The sequence below is a fragment of the Sciurus carolinensis genome, chromosome 2 (assembly GCF_902686445.1).
Source record: "Sciurus carolinensis chromosome 2, mSciCar1.2, whole genome shotgun sequence".
NCBI lineage: Eukaryota > Metazoa > Chordata > Mammalia > Rodentia > Sciuridae > Sciurus > Sciurus carolinensis.
The window spans coordinates 142650668-142671324 of NC_062214.1; positions in this window are offsets into that span (position 1 = coordinate 142650668).

The following is a 20657-nucleotide window of genomic DNA, read 5'->3' on the forward strand; positions in this document are numbered from 1 at the left end:
GGCTCCATGTACTGTGCTTGACTTTGGATAATATTTTAATAATCAAGTAATAATCAGAAAGATTTTATTAAGCACCATTCTGTTATGGGTCTTTAAAAAGTCAGGTAAAGCATTTTTGTTGATGAAGTATTATTGTTCACAAAGGAGAATCCAAAGAATCTCAACAGTACTCTTTTGTTTCAACATTGGTGACAGTGGCATATGAACAAAACAATGTTTGCTTAAATGAAAAACACTGTGATATAGATAACTTTAATTTTTCATCTGTGTAATTTACACCCCTAATTTCCTTTCTCTTTTCTATTATACTTTATTGCCACCAATATTTTTACATATTCTAATGTGTAGAGAAATGAAATAACCAAATACAATCTAAATATACAGTGTACTGATGAATGATAGTATGAAGAACAGCAAAAGGTGAAGTATACCATAATGCAATGAGAAGAAAGAACTGAGACTCATCAAGGCATTACAACAGCAAAGACCTGAGGAAGGAAAGGAGCTGTCCACATGAGTGTATGATGGCCAAGTTTTATAGTCAGAAATAACGAATGAGAAGGCCATATCAGCATGTGTGTTTTGTCTGAGGAAAGCCAAGGAGACTACCAGAAGTTTTTTTTAGTACTTTGTCTGTACTATATCAAAAGTACTGAACTCATAGTATGAACTCGGTAGATGTTAGATGAATCAAACCAGCATGCTAGAGAAGTGTATAAGGGGATATAAGGGGAAGATTGTCAGATACAGAGCAGAGAGGTTCCAGAAGGTAATTCTAAAAACTAAAATTTTTAGTCTGATATAAATGGGAAAGCATTAGGGAATTTGGGGAAGGGAAATAACATGGTATGCTTTTTAATGAGAACCTCTAGTATTGCATCTTAAATGTATAAATTGTAGGATGTGTTAACAGATTTATTGGTGTGATTTAAAAAAAAAATGAGGAGTGAGGGAGGACCCCAAGGTTGTTGTTACCTGAGCACCTGTTAAGAAAGGAATTATTTCTACTGAGATGGAGAAGATGAGGAAAGAACAGGTGGGAAGAGTTACGGAATGAGGAAATTGAAGACCAGTTAAGTTTGAAGTATGCACTAGATATCTCTAATGAGAAGTTGAATGGATGGTTGGAAAAGCAATTATTTAGCTAGAGATCTAGAATCAGGAGTTCAGGGAAGAGATGGTATTTAAAGCCATATGACGAGATCATCAAGAGAGTATCAGGGAAGTGCTAGCAGCTGAACTCTCGTGCACACTAAAATTCAGAAGACAGACAGATGTGACAAGGCCCACAAGCCAGAATGAGAAGAAATTGTTAATGAAGTAGAAGAACAGAAAGGGAATCCTGGCAGGCACTTAAAAAGGAGAAAGTGGTGAAGTCAATAGATTTAAAAAGAGAGAATTGATAGGTTATTTAAGTCAAGAATTGAGAATTAGCCACATAGTGGCACCTGCCTATCATCACAGCGGCTCAGGAGACTGAGGCAAGAGGATCCAAAGTTCAAAGCTAGCCTCAGCAACCATGAGGTGCTAAGCAACTCAGTGAGACTCTGTCTCTAAATAAAATACAAAATAGGGCTAAGGATGTAACTAGTGATGGAGCATCCCTGGCTTCAGTCTCCAGTACCAAAAAAAAAAAAAAAAAAAAATTGAGAATTAATATCACACACTGGTGATTTTGACAAACTCTGTTTTACTGTAGTGGTATGAACAAAAGTCTAATTAGTAATGTTTCAACATAGGAGAGGAATTAAAAATAAAAAGTATAATAAATTTTTTGATAAATTTTGCTTTCAAGTTAAAGAGATTTAATGGTATCTGGAGAGATGCATGCTCATTGATTTTGTTAACATGAATAGTATTACTTTATGTCTGTATGATCATGAAAGTAACTCAGCAAAGTGGAAAATCTGGTGATGCAGAATGGATGCCTTGACAGAAGGGAAGGGAGAAAGATGATATAGGTAGATTGATAATAAACTGTGGGGATGTTTTTCATTTTCTTTTATTTTCTCAATGGAACACAAAGCATTATCCACAGAAGGTCAAAGATAGTTCTAGAGGACTAAATAAAGAATAAAAGAGGTAAAATTGTCGTTGGAGACTGGAACATGAACAGACGAGGAAATGTTTAAGACTTGCCAGGAAATACGAAAAGCTCTTGTGGGTCAGTGGCATTTAATTTAATAAATGACAGCAGAGGGCACAATTATGTTATTTTCCCCAACCAGGTTCAGCTGCCTCATGTGAACATGAAGAAGGGAGGAGCCAGGTACAGCCAGGATGGGGAATGAGAACTCACCATAAGTTAAAAAAGCATGATGTGATATAAATTCACATAGAAATAACTCAAAACCACTCAGCTGCATGTACATACATGTAAGCCACATGATCCTGATGTGTCTACTAATCTTAAAGCTAATAACAACAAATAAATTCAATACTCTTGTCTTGACTTTTATAATGGTTAGTCTGAATTGTCAACTTACTTGAATTTAGAGATGCCGAAGCTTAAGAGGTTTGTGGGTGTGTCAAAGAGGGTGTTTCTGGGAATGATTGGCATGTCCAATAACAAACTGAAGTGGAGACCCACTCTAATTGTGGGCAACAGTGTCTAACAGGTTGGCAGTCTTCTCACAAAAGTGAGAAGAACAAGGAAGCAGCAGCAAATGCTAGCTAGATTCCTCTTGAAAGGGTTCTTGATTGCTGCTGCAATCAAATAAGGACATCAGACCCCAGTTCCTTCACTCTTCCAAAGTGGACTCTGCCCAGTGACTCTTCAGGAAATTTCCAGGCCTTCATCCTTTGCTGTGACTGAATCATTGATCTCTTTTGTTTTAAGGCGTCAGCTTCTTGGTCTGAGCAGCTACTGATTCCTCCAGCACTCCATCCTGCAGACACCCATTGTGGGACTATCTAGCTTCTGGTTGTGTAAACCAATCTAATAAATTCCTTTATCCTGTAGAGAACCCTCACTAATACAGCTATTAATTCCTAAATTAATGGATTTTTAAAGAAGTTTGCACTTCATATCAGCACTATGTTTAAATGACCGCATTTAGGCACAACTTAAGCTCCCTGCCTCTCTCTAGGCACATGTTCTCCACCCACGCAAGCTGTTTAGCTGTGATGGGGAAATAAATGGTGCAAGACCTCTGATCAGCATCTGTATAGCTGTGCCTGGTCCCTCACTACCTGAGAACTACAACTCTTTCCAGTAGAAATGAGTTGTTTGCTTTATCCAGAAGGGGAAAAGAAAGGACCACTATCTTTCACTGGGGGCATCATCACTGTTCACACAGCATTTGAAGAAATGGTTTTCCTATCTCCCATAGTTATTTTGGAAAAATAGACTGAAGTCTTCAGAAAAATAAAGACTAACACTGAAAAACAAAACAAACCAACAAAAGTAATAAAAATAAAAATGACCTTTCACAGCTGGCTCTCACAGACTGGTAAAAAAGCAATTTCATGAAGATTTTTACTGGTTCCTATACACTAATGTGAGCATGGCAGGAACCTGGCAGAAACACTTCTCATTTGGAGCAACAAATAATGTCTTCAGAAGAAAGGTAGTTTTCCTTGGAAATATATTTTCGAAAGACCTCTTTTAACAGCAAGGTTTCAAATATACTGTAGGTAATTTGGATATTTTTGAAGCAGAATGCTTCATTATCATTTTCATCACAAACATCAGTTTAAAAAAAATGAAAAAAGACAACACGCAGCAACAAGCTGCATGAAATTTAGAATGAATTACATAAGCTAAGTCTGTGCTGTTTAGTAGAGAAATTTTGAAGGTCTAGCTATATTCACAAACTACTTTGACCATTTTCAGAGAAAGGGTTATTTTAAAAAATGAGTTGAATAATTTACATTTACTGGCACTCAAACATGAACTTTCAAGGTTTGTTGGAGAGTAGGAAGACTTGAATTATTTGAGCTTACCATTAACTGCCAGTGCAAAACATAGAAACAAGGTAATGTTTATGTGTTTCTTTCTACCTGTGTACTTCAACTGTAAAATAGAAGTATTCTTCAATGGCTCTTTAGAGAACATGTAAAGAAAAAGAAATTATATATAATATACAAAAAGAAAAAATATATGCATACATATATAAACTATATGAATATATAGTTAGATGTTTTCCCTAGTTATTCATAAAACATAAACCTGAATCCTTTCATATATTCTTTTCTGAAAAGGAATTCAACTCTTGTACTTTTTAAAATTATTGCAAATCCATTAGTACAACTTTCTGAGTCTGAGTTATCATATCTGCAATGGGAATAGTTAAGAGCCTGCATATCTGAATGAATTGCTGATAGAATAATGAATGCAATTATAAAACATCTTTTCAAGGATAAAGAACTTTTTAATTATGAAGTATCAATATTAATCTTTAGGTAGAATCTTTGATTATATCTCCAAATTTGGACATGTTTATTTGGATCTTCTCTCTCATTCTTTTGATGAGTTTAGCTAGGGATTTAGCAAGTCTTCATTGTATTTATCCTTTTTTTTTCTCTATTTCATTAAGTTCATCTCTGATCTTAATTATTTCCTATCTTCTACTGGTTTTTCAATTAGTTTGTTTCTGTTTTTCTAGGAACCTTGAGATGTAGCACTAGATCATTTATTGGGGATCTTCCTGTTTTTATTTTATTATTATTATTACTTTTTAATGTAGGCACTTAACATATAAACTTTCTTCTTAGAAACACCTTCATACTTTCCCAGAGATTTTGGTATGTTTTATCACTGTTATCATTTGATTCTAGAAATTTTATTTCTCCTCTCATTTCTCCTATGATCTATTCCTTATTTAAAAGAATATTGTCCAATCATGTGTCTACATGGTCTCTACAAATTTTCTTGCTGATAATTTTTAATTTCAAGTTATTATGGTCTGAAAAGATTCATGGGATTATATATATAGTATATATTAATATATATTACATGTAACATATATGTAACTATATATAATATATAATATGTAATGCATGTGTGTAGATAGATAGATAGATAGATAGATAGATAGTACTTACTAAGACTTGCTTTGTGTCATGACCTGCTGAGAAGAAAGTGTACTCAGGTATTGTTGGGTTTAATATTCTATAGATGTCTGTTAGGCTGATTTGATTTAAAGAATCATTTATGTCAGAAGTGTTTTTATTGATTTTATGTCTACATGACCTCTTTGTTGAGAGGGGTATGTTAAAATTACCAAATATTATTGTATTCGAGTCAATTTGAAACCTAAAGTCAAAAAGTTCTTGTTTTATGTAATTAGGTGCACTGACATTTGGAACATAAATATTTACTATCATAATGTCTTCTTGTTTGATTGTTCCCTTTTATAGTATGAAGTGTCCTTCCTTGTCTCTTCTGATTAATTTTGCTTGATCACTACTTTGTCAGATATGAGAATAGCTACTCACTCTTCTTTTCAGATTCTGTTTGCATAGAATATTTTCTTGCAGTTTGTGAATATCTTTGCCTGTAAGAGGAGTCTCTTGCAAGCAGAATATGATTGAGTCTTGTTTTTTAATCCATTCTGTCAGTCTAATATTTTTGTTGGAAAGTTGAGATCATTTATATTTAAATTTAGAGTTATTAGAGAGTGGTGTTTGTTATTTCCAGTCATTTTGGTTTGTTTCATATATTTCATTCATTCTTAATTTTTACTTGCTTAATTGCTCTTCTGGAGAGCTTCATTAATTGAAAAACTGGGGTTTATTTTGGAGTTATTCTTTGCGTTGTATTTATTTCATTATCTCCTGTACTGCTGAGTTAGTTGTCATGAATTCCTTTAGTTTATCCTTATTGTGGAAACTATATCTCTTTATTAAATTGATCTTACATCTTCTGTATTTACTCTCTTAATTGGTTCCTTAATTTATTCCTTAGATCTTCATTTAGCTTATTAATCATTTTAATAATAAGTATTTTAAAATTTTTCTCTGGAATTTCATCCCCATGCCTATATGTGTGTTCCTCTTTTTGGAAGAGGTTTATCTGCCTGCTTCCTCATGTTTTCAGAGATGTGAGACTTATGCACTGTTTAGGTGGAGTCTTCTTCCTCTTTTGTGAGTATGTCTGTTGGTATATGTTATCTTTTTTGTAATAAGTCCTGGGTCATTGATATCTCTGAGCTTCAATATATAGACTCAGTGTAATTCAAATGTTAGTTTCAACTGCCAATGCCTCTCAGTTTGCCACTACAAAAGTGCTGATATTATTCACTAATATAGGACATGTTATACAGAAGAATTTGTGAGAAATGTTTGTGTAAAATGTTTTGGATATGACCAGAAAAATTATTCTTTCTGTAAAAATTTCACTAAAACCTCATTCTTTTGCAAATTGTTAGTAAAAAATAGTATAATATGTCTTTAGGAAAAAATAGTTATATTCTATACTTATTTTCAAAGGGGATTAATTCCTGGTATAGAATTGTTAAAAAGTATTAGAAAACTTATAAAAAGAATTCCTCTGGTTAAATTTTTACATTCATTTGTTTGTTTTCATATTTTTATGATTTTTCTTTTCTTTAGTTTTTCCTTTTAAAAAAATCCAGGTTGATTTTGTCATTTCCCTTTTGTTTTTTCAAAAGAGTTGGCATTATCTTTGTTAGCCTTTATTGTTCAAGTATCCTCTGCCCATTTAGTTTTGCAGAATTTGCCTACTGTTCCTAAGTTACATTATAACTATATTATTTTATTCCTAGTGAAAGCAACCTGAATAAATATATATTTTATATTATAAAAATTTGTCAGGAAGAAATATGCATAGTGATGATTATTTGGAAACCAGGGGAATATAATGAAGCAAATGAAGTACATCATATAAGTTGGTAATGGAAATCTAACTGAAAAGAAGGAAAATCAGGGATTAGTTCTCAACTAGATAAACATTCAGGTGGGTTCCTGAAGACTGAACAAAAGTCATAGTACCTAGAGGTCAAGATCTGTGGTCTGACCTCAGTAATAGTTGTGGTGATAATATTAAATTACATTATATTGCTAGCGTAAATTACAGACAGGAAACAAGGAAATACCCATAACTTTAAAAAAGAACAAGTGCCAGGCATGATGGTGCATGCCTGAAATCCCAGCAGCTCAGGAGGCTGAGGCAGGAGGATTGTGATTTTAAAGCCAGCCTCAACTAAAGTGAGGTACTAAGCAACTCAGTGAGACCCTGTCTCTAAATAAAATACGAAATAGAGCTGGGGATGTGGCTCAGTGGTCAAGTGCCCAGTACCAATAAATAAATAAATAAATAAATAAATAAATAAATAAATAAATAAATAAAATGTATCTAGGAAGATGTTTCCGAATGTTAGTAGGACTGATTGGCTTGCCTTTCGAAGACTTTGATTTTCAGAATTTTTTAAATTGAGAAATAATCGTAAAAATTTATGGCGTACGTGCATATTTTGTATAAAGATCAAAACAGAGTAATTAGAACGCCTTCACCTAAAACATCTTTTTTTGTGGCCAAAACATTCAAAATACTCTCTTCTATCTATTTTGAGATATTCACATCATTGTTATTGGCTATAATCACCCTACTGTACTGTAGAACACCAGAACAATTTTTCCTGTACAAATTAACTTTGTACCTATTGAATACCTCTTTCTATCCTCCCCCAGAAACTGGTAACCATTATTCTACTCACTATTTCTATGAGATCTACATTTTTAAATTCTACATGTGGGTGAAATCATGAAGCTCTCCTCTACACACATCATCTGTTAGTCAGGAAGTATATCATTCACCTTCCAAAAGCAGTAATTATAACATTTAACAATATATTGGCGATCCAAGATGGTGGCCTAGAGGGAGACTGCACCCCCAGTCGCTCCAGAACCCAGGAGTTAAGAAGGGGAGGCATTGAGAGACTCGGACTGAAGTGGAGCCACGGGTGAGTCTGCCCACTGGGTAAAGCTCGGCCCGGGTGGCAGGCCCAGATAGAGGTGGCTTATCGGAGCCGGGCAGGGCAGCTAGAGTCATCCACAGGCAGTCCTGCGCACTCCGGCGGTGGGCCCCGCCCACACAGCCAGCTTCTCCAGGTTCTCGGAACGGAACTGGCCCGCTAGTGAGAGCCTGTCTGAACAGAGCAGGCTCCGAGTCCCGGAGCCACTGCAGCGCAACGTACTCCGGCACACAAGAAGCTTCAGGGACCAGGATAGGGCAGCCAGAGACCTCCCCAAGTAGTCTGGACCCCTGCGGTGGGAGGGGCCCTTCAAGGCTAGCTTCTCAGACCAGACCACCCAGTGAGAGGTTTTCTACATAGAACCAGCCACAAGTCCCCGAACCAACGGAGAGCTTCGATCCGCAAGCAGCCTCTGGGATCAGGGCAGGGCAGCCAGAGACCTCTTCAGGCGGCTCTGCCCACTCCAGCTGCAGGCTCTCTTCACGGGGCGTTCCAAGATGGCAGCCTAGAGGGAGACTGCACCCCCAGTCGCTCCAGAACCCAGGAGTTAAGAAGGGGAGGCATTGAGAGACTCGGACCGAAATAGAGCCACAGGTGAGTCTGCCCACTGGGTAAAGCTCGGCCTGGGTGGCAGGCCCAGATAGAGGTGGCTTATCGGAGCCGGGCAGGGCAGCTAGAGTCATCCACAGGCAGCCCTGCGCACTCTGGCAGTGGGCTCCTCCCACACGGCCAGCTGCACGGTGCAGGCCCACAGTGAGAACATTTCCGCACAGAACCAGTTCCAAACCGTGGAACCAGTAGGGGGCTAGGGGCAGTTTTCTTCGGATGCGCTGCTTTATCAGATTCCTCCAAGACATCAGGCCACTGAAGGCTGGGAGGTGATACACTGGAAATCTACCGGGACACTATAAGCCAAGAGCGGAAAACTGCAATATCTCAGGGTCCCACTGACAGCTGACCAATATGAGAAAACAAGGGAAGAAAATGTCCCAAACAAACCTAGATATTACATCAATAAAACCCAATGACAGCACAGCAGAAGAAATGTCAGAAAGGGAGTTCAGAATGTATGTAATTAAAACGATCAGGGAAGCTAATGAGGAGATGAAAGAGCAAATGCAGGCATTGAAGGAGGAGATGAAAGAGCAAATGCAGGCATTAAATGATCGCACCAATCAACAGTTAAAAGAGCAAATACGGGAAGCAAGAGATCATTTCAATAAAGAGTTAGAGATACTGAAAAAAAAACAAACTGAAATACTTGAAATGAAGGAAACAATAAACCAAGTTAAAAACTCCATAGAAAGCATAACCAATAGGATAGAACACCTGGAAGACAGAACCTCAGACATTGAAAACAAATTATTTAACCTTGAAAGCAAAGTTGACCAAACAGAAAAGATGGTAAGAAATCATGAACAGAATCTACAAGAATTATGGGATATCATGAAAAGGTCTAATTTAAGAATTATTGGGATTGAGGAAGGCTTAGAGAAACAAACCAAAGGAATGAATAATCTATTCAATGAAATAATAACAGAAAATTTCCCAAATCTGAAGAATGAAATGGAAAACCAAGTACAAGAGGCTTATAGAACTCCAAACATACAAAATTACAACAGACCCACACCAAGGCACATTATTATGAAAATACCTAACATACAAAATGAAGACAGAATTTTAAAGGCCGCGAGAGAAAAGAATCAAATTACATTCAGAGGGAAACCAATAAGAATATCAGCAGATTTTTCAATCCAGACCCTAAAAGCTAGAAGGGCCTGGAACAACATATACCAAGCCCTGAAAGAAAACGGATGCCATCCAAGAATCTTATACCCAGCAAAACTTACCTTCAAATTTGACGATGAAATAAGATCCTTCCATGATAAACAAAAGCTAAAGGAATTTACAAAAAGAAAGCCAGCATTACAGAACATTCTCAGCAAATATTCCATGAGGAAGAGATGAAAAACAATGATGCAAATCAGCAACAGGAGGCGCTAGCCTAAAGGAATAGCCAAATAAAGGAGAAACCAAATCATGTCAAAAACAAATATGAGTCAATTGACTGGGAATACAAATCATATCACAATAATAACCCTGAATGTCAATGGCCTGAATTCATCAATCAAAAGACACAGACTGGCAGATTGGATTAAAAAGAAAAATCCAACAATATGCTGCCTGCAAGAGACTCATCTCATAGAAAGAGACACCCATAGACTAAAGGTGAAAGGATGGGGAAAAACATACCATGCACACGGACACAGCAAAAAAGCTGGAGTATTCATCCTCATTTCAGATAATGTGGACTTCAAACCAAAACTAGTCAGAAGGGATAAAGAAGGACATTATATGCTGTTTAAGGGAAGCATAAATCAGCAAGACTTAACAATCATAAATATCTGTGCCCCGAACATTGGCTCATCCACGTACGTCAAACAAATCCTTCTCAATTCCAGAAATCAAATAGACCACAACACAATAATACTAGGCGATTTTAACACACCTCTCTCACCACTGGATAGATCGTCCAAACAAAAATTGAATAAAGAAACTATAGATCTCAACAACACAATCAGCAATTTAGACTTAACGGACATATATAGAATATACCATCCAACAAAGAACGAATACACTTTCTTCTCAGCAGCACATGGATCCTTCTCTAAAATAGACCATATTTATGCCACAAAGCTACTGTTAGCAAATACAAGAAGATAGAGATACTACCTTGTACTCTATCAGATCATAATGGATTGAAATTAGAAATAAATGACAGAATAAAAAACAGAAACTTCTCCAATACCTGGAGATTAAATAATACACTATTATATGATGAATGGATAATAGAAGACATCAGGAGGGAAATAAAAAATTCTTAGAAGTAAACGAGAACAAAGACACATCATATCAAAATCTCTGGGACACTATGAAAGCAGTACTTAGAGGAAGATTTATTTCATGTGGTGCATTCAAAAAAAGAAGTAGAAATCAACAAATAAACGACTTAACACTATAGCTCAAAGCGCTAGAAAAAGAAGAGCAGACCAATACCAAAAGTAGTAGAAGACAGGAAATAGTTAAAATCAGAGCCGAAATCAACGAAATCGAAACAAAAGAAACAATTGGAAAAATTAACAAAATAAATAGTTGGTTCTTTGAAAAAATAAACAAAATTGATAAACCCTTAGCCACACTAACAAAGAGAAAGAGGGAGAAAACTCAATTACTAAAATTCGGAATGAACAAGGAAACATCACAACAGACACGAGTGAAATACAAAACATAATTAGAAGCTATTTCGAAAATCTATACTCCAACAAAACAGAAAACCTCGAAGACATCAACAAATTTCTAGAGACATATGAATTACCTAAACTGAACGAGGAGGACATACACAACTTAAATAAACCAATTTCAAGCAATGAAATAGAAGAGGTCATCAAAAGCCTACCAACAAAGAAAAGTCCAGGACCAGATGGGTTCTCAGCCGAGTTCTACAAAACCTTTAAAGAAGAACTCATTCCAATACTCCTCAAACTATTCCATGAAATAGAATAGGAGGGAACCCTCCCAAACTCGTTCTATGAAGCCAATATCACCCTGATACCTAAACCAGACAGAGACACATCGAGAAAAGAAAATTTCAGACCAATATCCTTAATGAACATCGACGCAAAAATTCTCAACAAAATTTTAGCAAATCGCATACAAATATATATTAAAAAGATAGTGCACCACGATCAAGTGGGTTTTATCCCAGGGATGCAAGGTTGGTTCAACATTCGGAAATCAATAAATGTCATTCACCATATCAACAGACTTAAAGTTAAGAATCACATGATTATTTCAATAGATGCAGAAAAAGCATTTGATAAAATACAGCATCCCTTCATGCTCAAAACACTAGAAAAAATTGGGGTAGTGGGAACATTCCTTAACATTATAAAGGCAATCTACGCTAAGCCCATGGCTAATATCATTCTAAATGGTGAAAAACTGAAAGCGTTCCCCCTAAAAACTGGAACAAGGCAGGGATGCCCTCTTTCACCGCTTCTATTCAACATCGTCCTTGAGACTCTAGCTAGAGCAATCAGACAAACCAAAGAAATTAAAGGGATACGAATAGGAAAAGAAGAACTCAAACTATCCCTGTTCGGTGATGACATGATTATATATTTAGAGGAACCTGGAAATTCCACCAGAAAACTTTTAGAACTCATAAGTGAATTCAGTAAAGTAGCAGGTTACAAGATCAATGCTCATAAATCCAATGCATTTTTATACATAAGCGATGAATCTTCAGAAAGAGAAATTAGGAAAACTACCCCATTCACAATAGCCTCAAAAAAATAAAATACTTGGGAATCAATCTCACAAAAGAGGTGAAAGACCTCTACAATGAGAACTACAGAACACTAAAGAAAGAAATTCAAGAAAACCTTAGAAGATGGAAAGATCTCCCATGTTTTTGGATAGGCAGAATTAATATTGTGAAAATGGCTATACTACCTAAAGAGCTATACAGATTCAATGCAATTCCAATTAAAATCCCAATGATGTACCTTGCAGAAATAGAGCAAGCAATTATGAAATTCATCTGGAAGAATAAAAAACCTAGAATAGCTAAAGCAATCCTCAGTAGCAAGAGCGAAGCAGGGGGTATTGCAATACCAGATCTTCAACTCTACTACAAAGCAATAGTAACAAAAACGGCATGGTATTGGTACCAAAATAGACAGGTAGATCAATGGTACAGAATAGAGGACATGGACACAAACCCAAATAAATACAATTTTCTCATACTAGACAAAGGTTCCAAAAATATGCAATGGAGGAAAGACAGCCTCTTCAACAAATGGTGCTGGGAAAACTGGAAAACCATATGCAATAGAATGAAATTAAACCCCTATCTCTCACCCTACACAAAACTCAACTCAAAATGGATCAAGGACCTCGGAATCAGACCAGAGACCCTGCATCTTATAGAAGAAAAAGTAGGTCCAAATCTTCAACTTGTTGGCTTAGGATCAGACTTCCTTAACAGGACTCCCATAGCACAAGAAATAAAGCAAGAATCAACAACTGGGATAGATTCAAACTAAAAAGCTTTCTCTCAGCAAAGGAAACTATCAGAAATGTGAAGAGAGAGCCTACGGAGTGGGAGAATATCTTTGCCAACCATACCTCAGATAGAGCGCTAATTTCCAGAATCTATAAAGAACTCAAAAAACTCTACATGAAGAATACAAATAATCCAATCAACAAATGGTCTAAGGAAATGAACTCACACTTCACAGAAGAAGATGTACAAGTAATCAACAGATATATGAAGAAATGTTCAACATCCCTAGTAATAAGGGAAATGCAAATCAAAACTACCCTAAGATTTCATCTCACCCCAATTAGAATGGCGATTATCAAGAATACAAGCAACAATAGGTGTTGGCGAGGATGTGGTGAAAAAGGAACACTCATACATTGCTGGTGGGGTTGCAAATTAGTGCAGCCACTCTGGAAAGCAGTGTGGAGATTCCTCAGAAAGCTTGGAATGGAACCACCATTTGACCCAGCTATCCCACTCCTTGACCTATACCCAAAGGACTTAAAATCAGCATACTACAGAGATACAGCCACATCAATGTTCATTGCTGCTCAATTCACCATAGCCAGATTGTGGAACCAACCTAGATGCCCTTCAGTTGATGAATGGATAAAGAGACTGTGGCATATTTATACAATGGAATATTACTCCGCAATGAAGAATGATAAAATTATGGCATTTGTAGGCAAATGGTCGAAATTGGAGAATATCATGCTAAGTGAGATAAGCCAATCTCAAAAAACTAAAGGACGAATGATCTCGCTGATAAGCGGATGAGGACATATAATGGGGGGTGGGAGGGGTTAGCATTAGGTTTAGGGTTAGGTTTAGGGTTAGGGATAAGGAGAGCGGTAAGAATGAAGGAAAGAAGGACTGTATAGAGGGAAAAGAGGGGTGGGAGGGGTGGGGGGGAAGGGAAAAAAAAATAAACATCATTGCCCATATAAACGTATGATTACACAAATGGTATCCCTTGACTCTGTGTACAAATAGAGAAACAACATGTATCGCATTTGTATACAATTAAAAAAAATAAATATATATAAAAAAACAATATATTTAATTATAATAGCATAATTATTGAGTATTTATAATTTTACTGATAATGTTCTGAACACTTTTAATCCATTCAATGACCCAGTGTTATGGCTTTATTTTTATGCATGAGAAAACTAGCACAGAAAGGGTAACTTACCTGATAATGTTCTGAACACTTTTAATCCATTCAATGACCTAATGTTATGGCTTCATTCTTATGCATGAGAAAACTAGCACAGAAAGGGTAACCTGTTTAGGAAATTTTCACATCCAGATCATTTGATTCTAGAACCTACACACTTATAGGGAAATTATATTGAGCATGTGAAGTGTCAGCAGAAGTAACTCATCAGGTCCCACTGAAATTCATCAACATGATTCTAACATGTAAGGAAAATGAAGTGATATAATAAACCAAAATTTTCCAAAAAAAACTTACAATCTAGAAGTCATAAAAGAAAAACAAGTTACAATTTCAAGTTTTCATAATTTAAATTGAATTTGAATTTTATATACTAGAATAATTATGGGATTTGGTTTCCTTTGAGAAGGCCTGACAGAGGAGATAAACCTTTTTGAAAGGATTAAAAGATTTATATGGGCAGAAGAGAGAAAATACTTCTAGGGCAATATTAAATTTTACCTGACTGAGTCATTAGCTCCTGGAAAACAGCAACTGTTTAGAAAATCCTCATCTCTTCATTTTCTGAAAGCAACTTACTTCATAGAATCACCTTCCTATTAATAACCTAAGTGATATTCATGGATTAAACTTTCTTTACCTATGATAGAGACAGATACAGACCCTCTGCTTTTCCTTTCTTTACCTCGAAAGTGATTCCCCGAGCTTTTGTTCCCCACTGACATTCTGGATAAATGCTGACTAATTTCACTTTATCATATCCTTAAGTTTCATTCCTTCCCCTAGGCTCATGAAATTTACATCTTACAATGCTCAGCCTGAGCTGACATATAGCTCCTTTCAAATGGGACCTTTCCTGAATGAATTGTAAGAAAAGATTTCCTGACCGATTATGCCATCATCCCACTTCCCCACATCCAGGCTTTGTTTATGTCTCACCACCAAGAAAATCCCTTTTCTCTTTGACCTTTGGAATACAGATCTCTCATTTGGTGGGTTCCGATGCAACCATCCCTTTTCCACTCTTGCAATCATCCTCAAATAAATTCTCCTTACCTAAGTCTTGACTTGTTTTATTTGACAATAAGAAAAGTACAATATGAGCACACACACACACATACACGCTCAAGTACATGAAGAAATGAAGGCTTTTGTTATTAATAGGACAATGAAGAACTAGCCTAAGCAGAGTAAAATAAGTATATTTTGCAAGTATGAGAAAATGTTGTGTGAGCAGCCTGGAATAGTGTGTGACCTTGATTTGTTAACCTGAATAATCATAACCAACAACTATAATAAAGACACTGTCATCTATAATATGTTGAGTAGTTACACTGTGCCAAGTGCTCTGTGTGCTTATGAAGGGTGGCAGAATACATCACTTCAAATACATTGCTTTGACGTAAGGATTACTTAGCTCTAAAGGCAGTTGAAAAATAGCAGATGCAAGAAGGGAATTCTAATCTCCCCTATTCTGTCACCAAAAGTTACCAAGACAAGGATACATGTACTGGGGAAAAGGCAGAGACCCATGTTTAAGAACATAAGGGGATTTTTCTTAGTTGACCTGGTAGCAGCATTGTACTTTGATGTAGCATTCCAGAAAATTGCACCTACACATGGAGGACAAAGGCACTGGAAATAAATATACTGCATTTAGTGAATATAGGTAGGGTTTTGAAAAGGTACTCAGTTTTGCAGAAAAATTTTCATTATGAAAATCTTAAATAAATATAGAAATAATGCATTATAAATAAAAGTGCCCAAGCAATATTGGGCATTTTGTAGGCATTTGATAATTGGAATTTATTTTATTATTTTAAAAGGTGTGTATACTTAATAATATGCCCTGCTGGGAGTTCAGTTTGAATGCATTTCATGAATACACTGAAACATTTACAATTTCCAGGATTGCACATTACATAATAATAAATAGAAATATGAAAATCAGTTAACTTGTATTTATTTTTAGCCCCAGAAGGTGTCAAATGTTGTCCTTGTTGAAAAAAATAAAACAGAATAAACTCAACAAAAGCCACCTAATTAAAACCTTATTTTTGTTAATATATGTAGAATCCTGAGGGATTAAAGAATTTTTTAAAAGTTTACTTTATTCCATGAATCCAAGCTCTAAATGATTTTACATTAAAGAGCTTCACTGTATGTTATATATAAATTTTATTTATTATAGAACACAACAATAGCTAAATTTACATACGAATTCCATCAATAGAACAGAGGAAAGAAAATATAATCCATCATAGCTTTTGTCTTACAATAAGAGAATGTTCTTTATACCATTCTACAGAGAAACATGGCTTTAAAGCCAATTAGAGACATAATTATATCCCATTTTAATGAAATTCAATATATGACTACCCAGTCCCACAAAACTGTTTATAATACAAAAACCAGATATTCTTATCTTATTAATAAAATTATCATGAATTCCTTTAATGAAATGTGTTATCCAATTCATTTGAAATGTTTTTCTTTTTCAGGCACATACAAAATAAGCACAGGTGAATGATGAAGCATTTGAAAGAAAGCTATGGTATTAATATAATGTTCTTTACCATATATATCCAACCAATTCCACAAACTGTCAGTCAAGAATAAGATTTTAATAAAAATATAGAAGAAAATCTACAATTTCAAAAGAAGGGAAAATTAATACCTTCTGCCCCTGTGAAATAATCAGAAAGATAACTTTCTTCTTGTTATACTCCAAAATTACTCCTCCAAATGCTTAAGCTATAAATATTAATCAGAAAATACCATGCTATTTACCTGAGTTCAACCAAAATTAAGTGAACTACTTAGAAGCAGGAGAATTTACAATGAACTTCACAGAGGTTAAGAATACAGATGTCACACTGTGCAGACTGGAATGAGATACTTAATCAGCTGTGTGCCTGTAGAAAATCCCTTCAGTTAATTTTCCTCACTTAGGCTCAGTTCCCTCATCTGTCAAACACGGGCTGATGATAATATTAACAAAACTTCCTCAAAGCATATGAAGATTATATTAACACATGCAAAGCATCTAGGACAGTACCTATAACATAGTAAAGATCGGCTATTATGATTCGTTTGTTTTTAATGATCAGGAAAATTTTTTTTACTCAAAAAGTTCATGGTCAGATCAGTCTGGAAAGCACCAGGAAGAAGTATTATTGCAGTACCAGGAGTATTGAGCTTGAGATAGCTTCAATGTGTCTCGCATCTTGTTTTACAGTGCTAGGCATCAGCAGGAATATAATTTTATTAAGACTCTAGGTATGTAATATGGCAAGATCACCTTCAAAATATTATGAACTACCTGGTAAATAGGCTTCATTGAATTTCAGTTAGAAACATCAATGTGGCAGGATATCTCTGTCAAACTTATTTGCTCCTTAGCATCTTCTTTGACCTGGATATGAATAAAATTCCCTTTTGCAAGGTTTTGGAAATTTCCACATAAAAAAGCACTTGTAGACTTTATGTAGTCACCAGCAATCCTTTCTATATAGCTAATTTAAAAGGTAGGAGGATCGAAGATTGATACAGTCAATTGCTTCAAAAGGTAAAACATGATTTAATTACTGCTGCCATCCATTTACAGTCTTTTACAGTCTACTAAAATCAATGTTGATAATATTTCAAGTTGGAAATGACACCAATGAAAGTCAAATAATCTAAATGATAATGATCAAGTTTCTATATGACTGCTGCAATTGGGCTACTCATAGACTGGCTGCAAGCCTTGCCAGGCATTGTAACTTTATAGGGTTAGTGGAAGCCTTTATAAGTGGGCTGGCCACTGAGTAAATATCTGTAATTTTTAAATCATTTTTATGGAACAATTATACACGTATTATTGTTATTAATTAAAATGTATAACTGGAGATGTATATTGTTAGAATTCTTAGGAGATCTGGTTAACTATATAATGTATTTGAAAATCTCAGATTTAAAAGTATAAAGCACAGGTGCTATTCTTGTCAAGAATTTTCTTTCTAAATCTTCAAAATCCAATAATGTACTGTTTACTTGCAATTGTTTACCTTTCCCTTATGCTGCTTTCTTTCCCCGGGAATACAATCAATTCAGGCTCGAGTCTTCAGGTTCTTCCAACACTCAAGACTGAACCTTTCTGATTCCTTGAAGGACTTGTGTAGAATACAGCAAATGCATACAACCTTTCTACATCATGAAACTGCAGTTAAAGTCAGAATCATGCCCTAGAAATGCAGTCAGCATAGACAAACCAAGTCTTGACAAATACAAAACAGGTAACTTTTTAAAAAAGATCTTAAAGAATGATAGGCTAGCTAGGAAACAACTCAGGAAGCACAAAGATGTGGGCCTGACACTGAAGAGGTCACAAAAAATGAAACAAGATTGACTGAAATTGTACAAGATGACTGTTGAAAATCAGGTTCACAGATTGCTACAAGTCAGCTACTTGTGGGGCAACAAAGGAAGAGGGAAATCATAATGGAAAACTCTAGAGAGAGTACCATTCTCCATATTCTTTTCTCTTTCCATAAGTATAAATATCACTAAAGTGAAGGGTGCTTGCACTTTAGAACTCTGATGGATAGATTTATTTCATAGTGAATAACTTCCAAACTTCTCAATATATCACTTCTAACAGAAGCATTGAAAGGTAAACTATGTAGCCAGAAATGGAATTTCAGAAACTGAATTGTCTTTATTCTGCAAGAAAATCATCTCACAAAGAGTCAGAACTTGACTGCAAAGACATTGGAATTTCCACCACCTGTGTCTTCCACAAGAAGTAGGGAGGAATGATAAAGTTTTCAGAAGGAAACTCAAGAACAAATAGAAATTATCCCCAGTGAATAGGAAGGAATTTGAAATAAACTCTTTTACTTTATGAAAATTAAATCCAAATTAATCTAAATTCAGTAGTTGTATGAATGTATAATTATAAAATTTTAAATTTAAAATGGTTATTAGTTTTAGTGCTTTGATATTTTCCCATTTATCTTACTCAGATGTGATATTTCTACAGATAATTCTATGTGTTACCTTAAATAGCCTCCTTTCTACTTAGAAGAATGGTAATGTAGAAAGGTAACATTCCTGAAAATCAATACAGATATGTCTTCCTCCCCATTTGTTTTATTTTCTGGTTATCATCTTTATTCTTTATAAATGTATTACATTGATTGAGTCTTAACTCAGTTTGCTACATACTATAGCAAATGCCTTAAATACATTGTTATTTAATATTAATAATAATTTAAAGAGATAAATGCTATCTTTATATCTATTTTCAAGCATGAAAACCGAAATCATGTGACATGGTCAAGAACATGTCACATAGGCAGTCACTGGTGGAGCCAGGACCCATGACAGGCAGATTAACACCAGAGTCCATCCACGTGCTGAACCAGTGAAAGATCTTGCCTTCTTGAAACATGATGGCTTTGGTTACCCAGGATCCCTGTATTCCGTATTTCCTTCAGCCTGAGTGAGTCCAAATATCATTCTGCCATTTGTGTCTATGTGTTTTAATTCTTGCAAAAGGACTACAAAGTGTTTATTCTTCCCATATGTTTTTAGAGAGAAACTGAGGCTTAGAGAAGTTAAGAAACTTACTTGTCTAAAAAAACAAACAAACAAACAAAAGACATTAAGTGACAAGCATGAATTTTAACTCCAAAGCCTGGGGTCTTTCCAATATACTTGCACTGTTACTTATTCCATTCTTACTTAATCTTTCCAATGATGATGCCACATGATAGTCTTATTATCTGCATTGTTATAAACAATGAAATGGTCAAGTGACATACCTGAATTAATCTACATATTAATGTCAAAATAAGTTTGTAGATCTTGACTCTAAAGTTCATCCTGTCTTGTAACCCATTGTCACTACATCATTTTTTGTGATCAAGTTGACCATTTATATACTTGAGACACATCGAAAGTTCATTAACCTTTGCTGTATGATCCCATTTGTAGATGGATAAATTTCAAATGCAAACCTGACCATTTTATGGAAATCATTTGTTTTCCTAATCCCAATGCATATAATACTTAGAAAACAAAAGAGAATATTCAACAAATAAGAGTATATTATTATATAATACTTGGAATATACTTTTTTGAAATGACTGCTATTTTTTTATGGCTCAAGAATTCCTTTCAATGATTTCAGTAATTAAAATAAAATGCATATTTTGTTAATTTATATACTTTATTTTTGCCAATAAATTATTTAAAGAGTCTTTGGAATGCTATTGCATATATGTTAATAGATGATTTTTAGAATCTATCTTCTTTAAAAAATGGAATTTATGATGAAAACCATTCTTGATTTAGATATTGTACTATATGTGGTACTAACATCAAACAGATGGTACACTCAAATTAGGATCTTTTGAGGAGGACTTATTTGCAAACAACTAATTGCAAA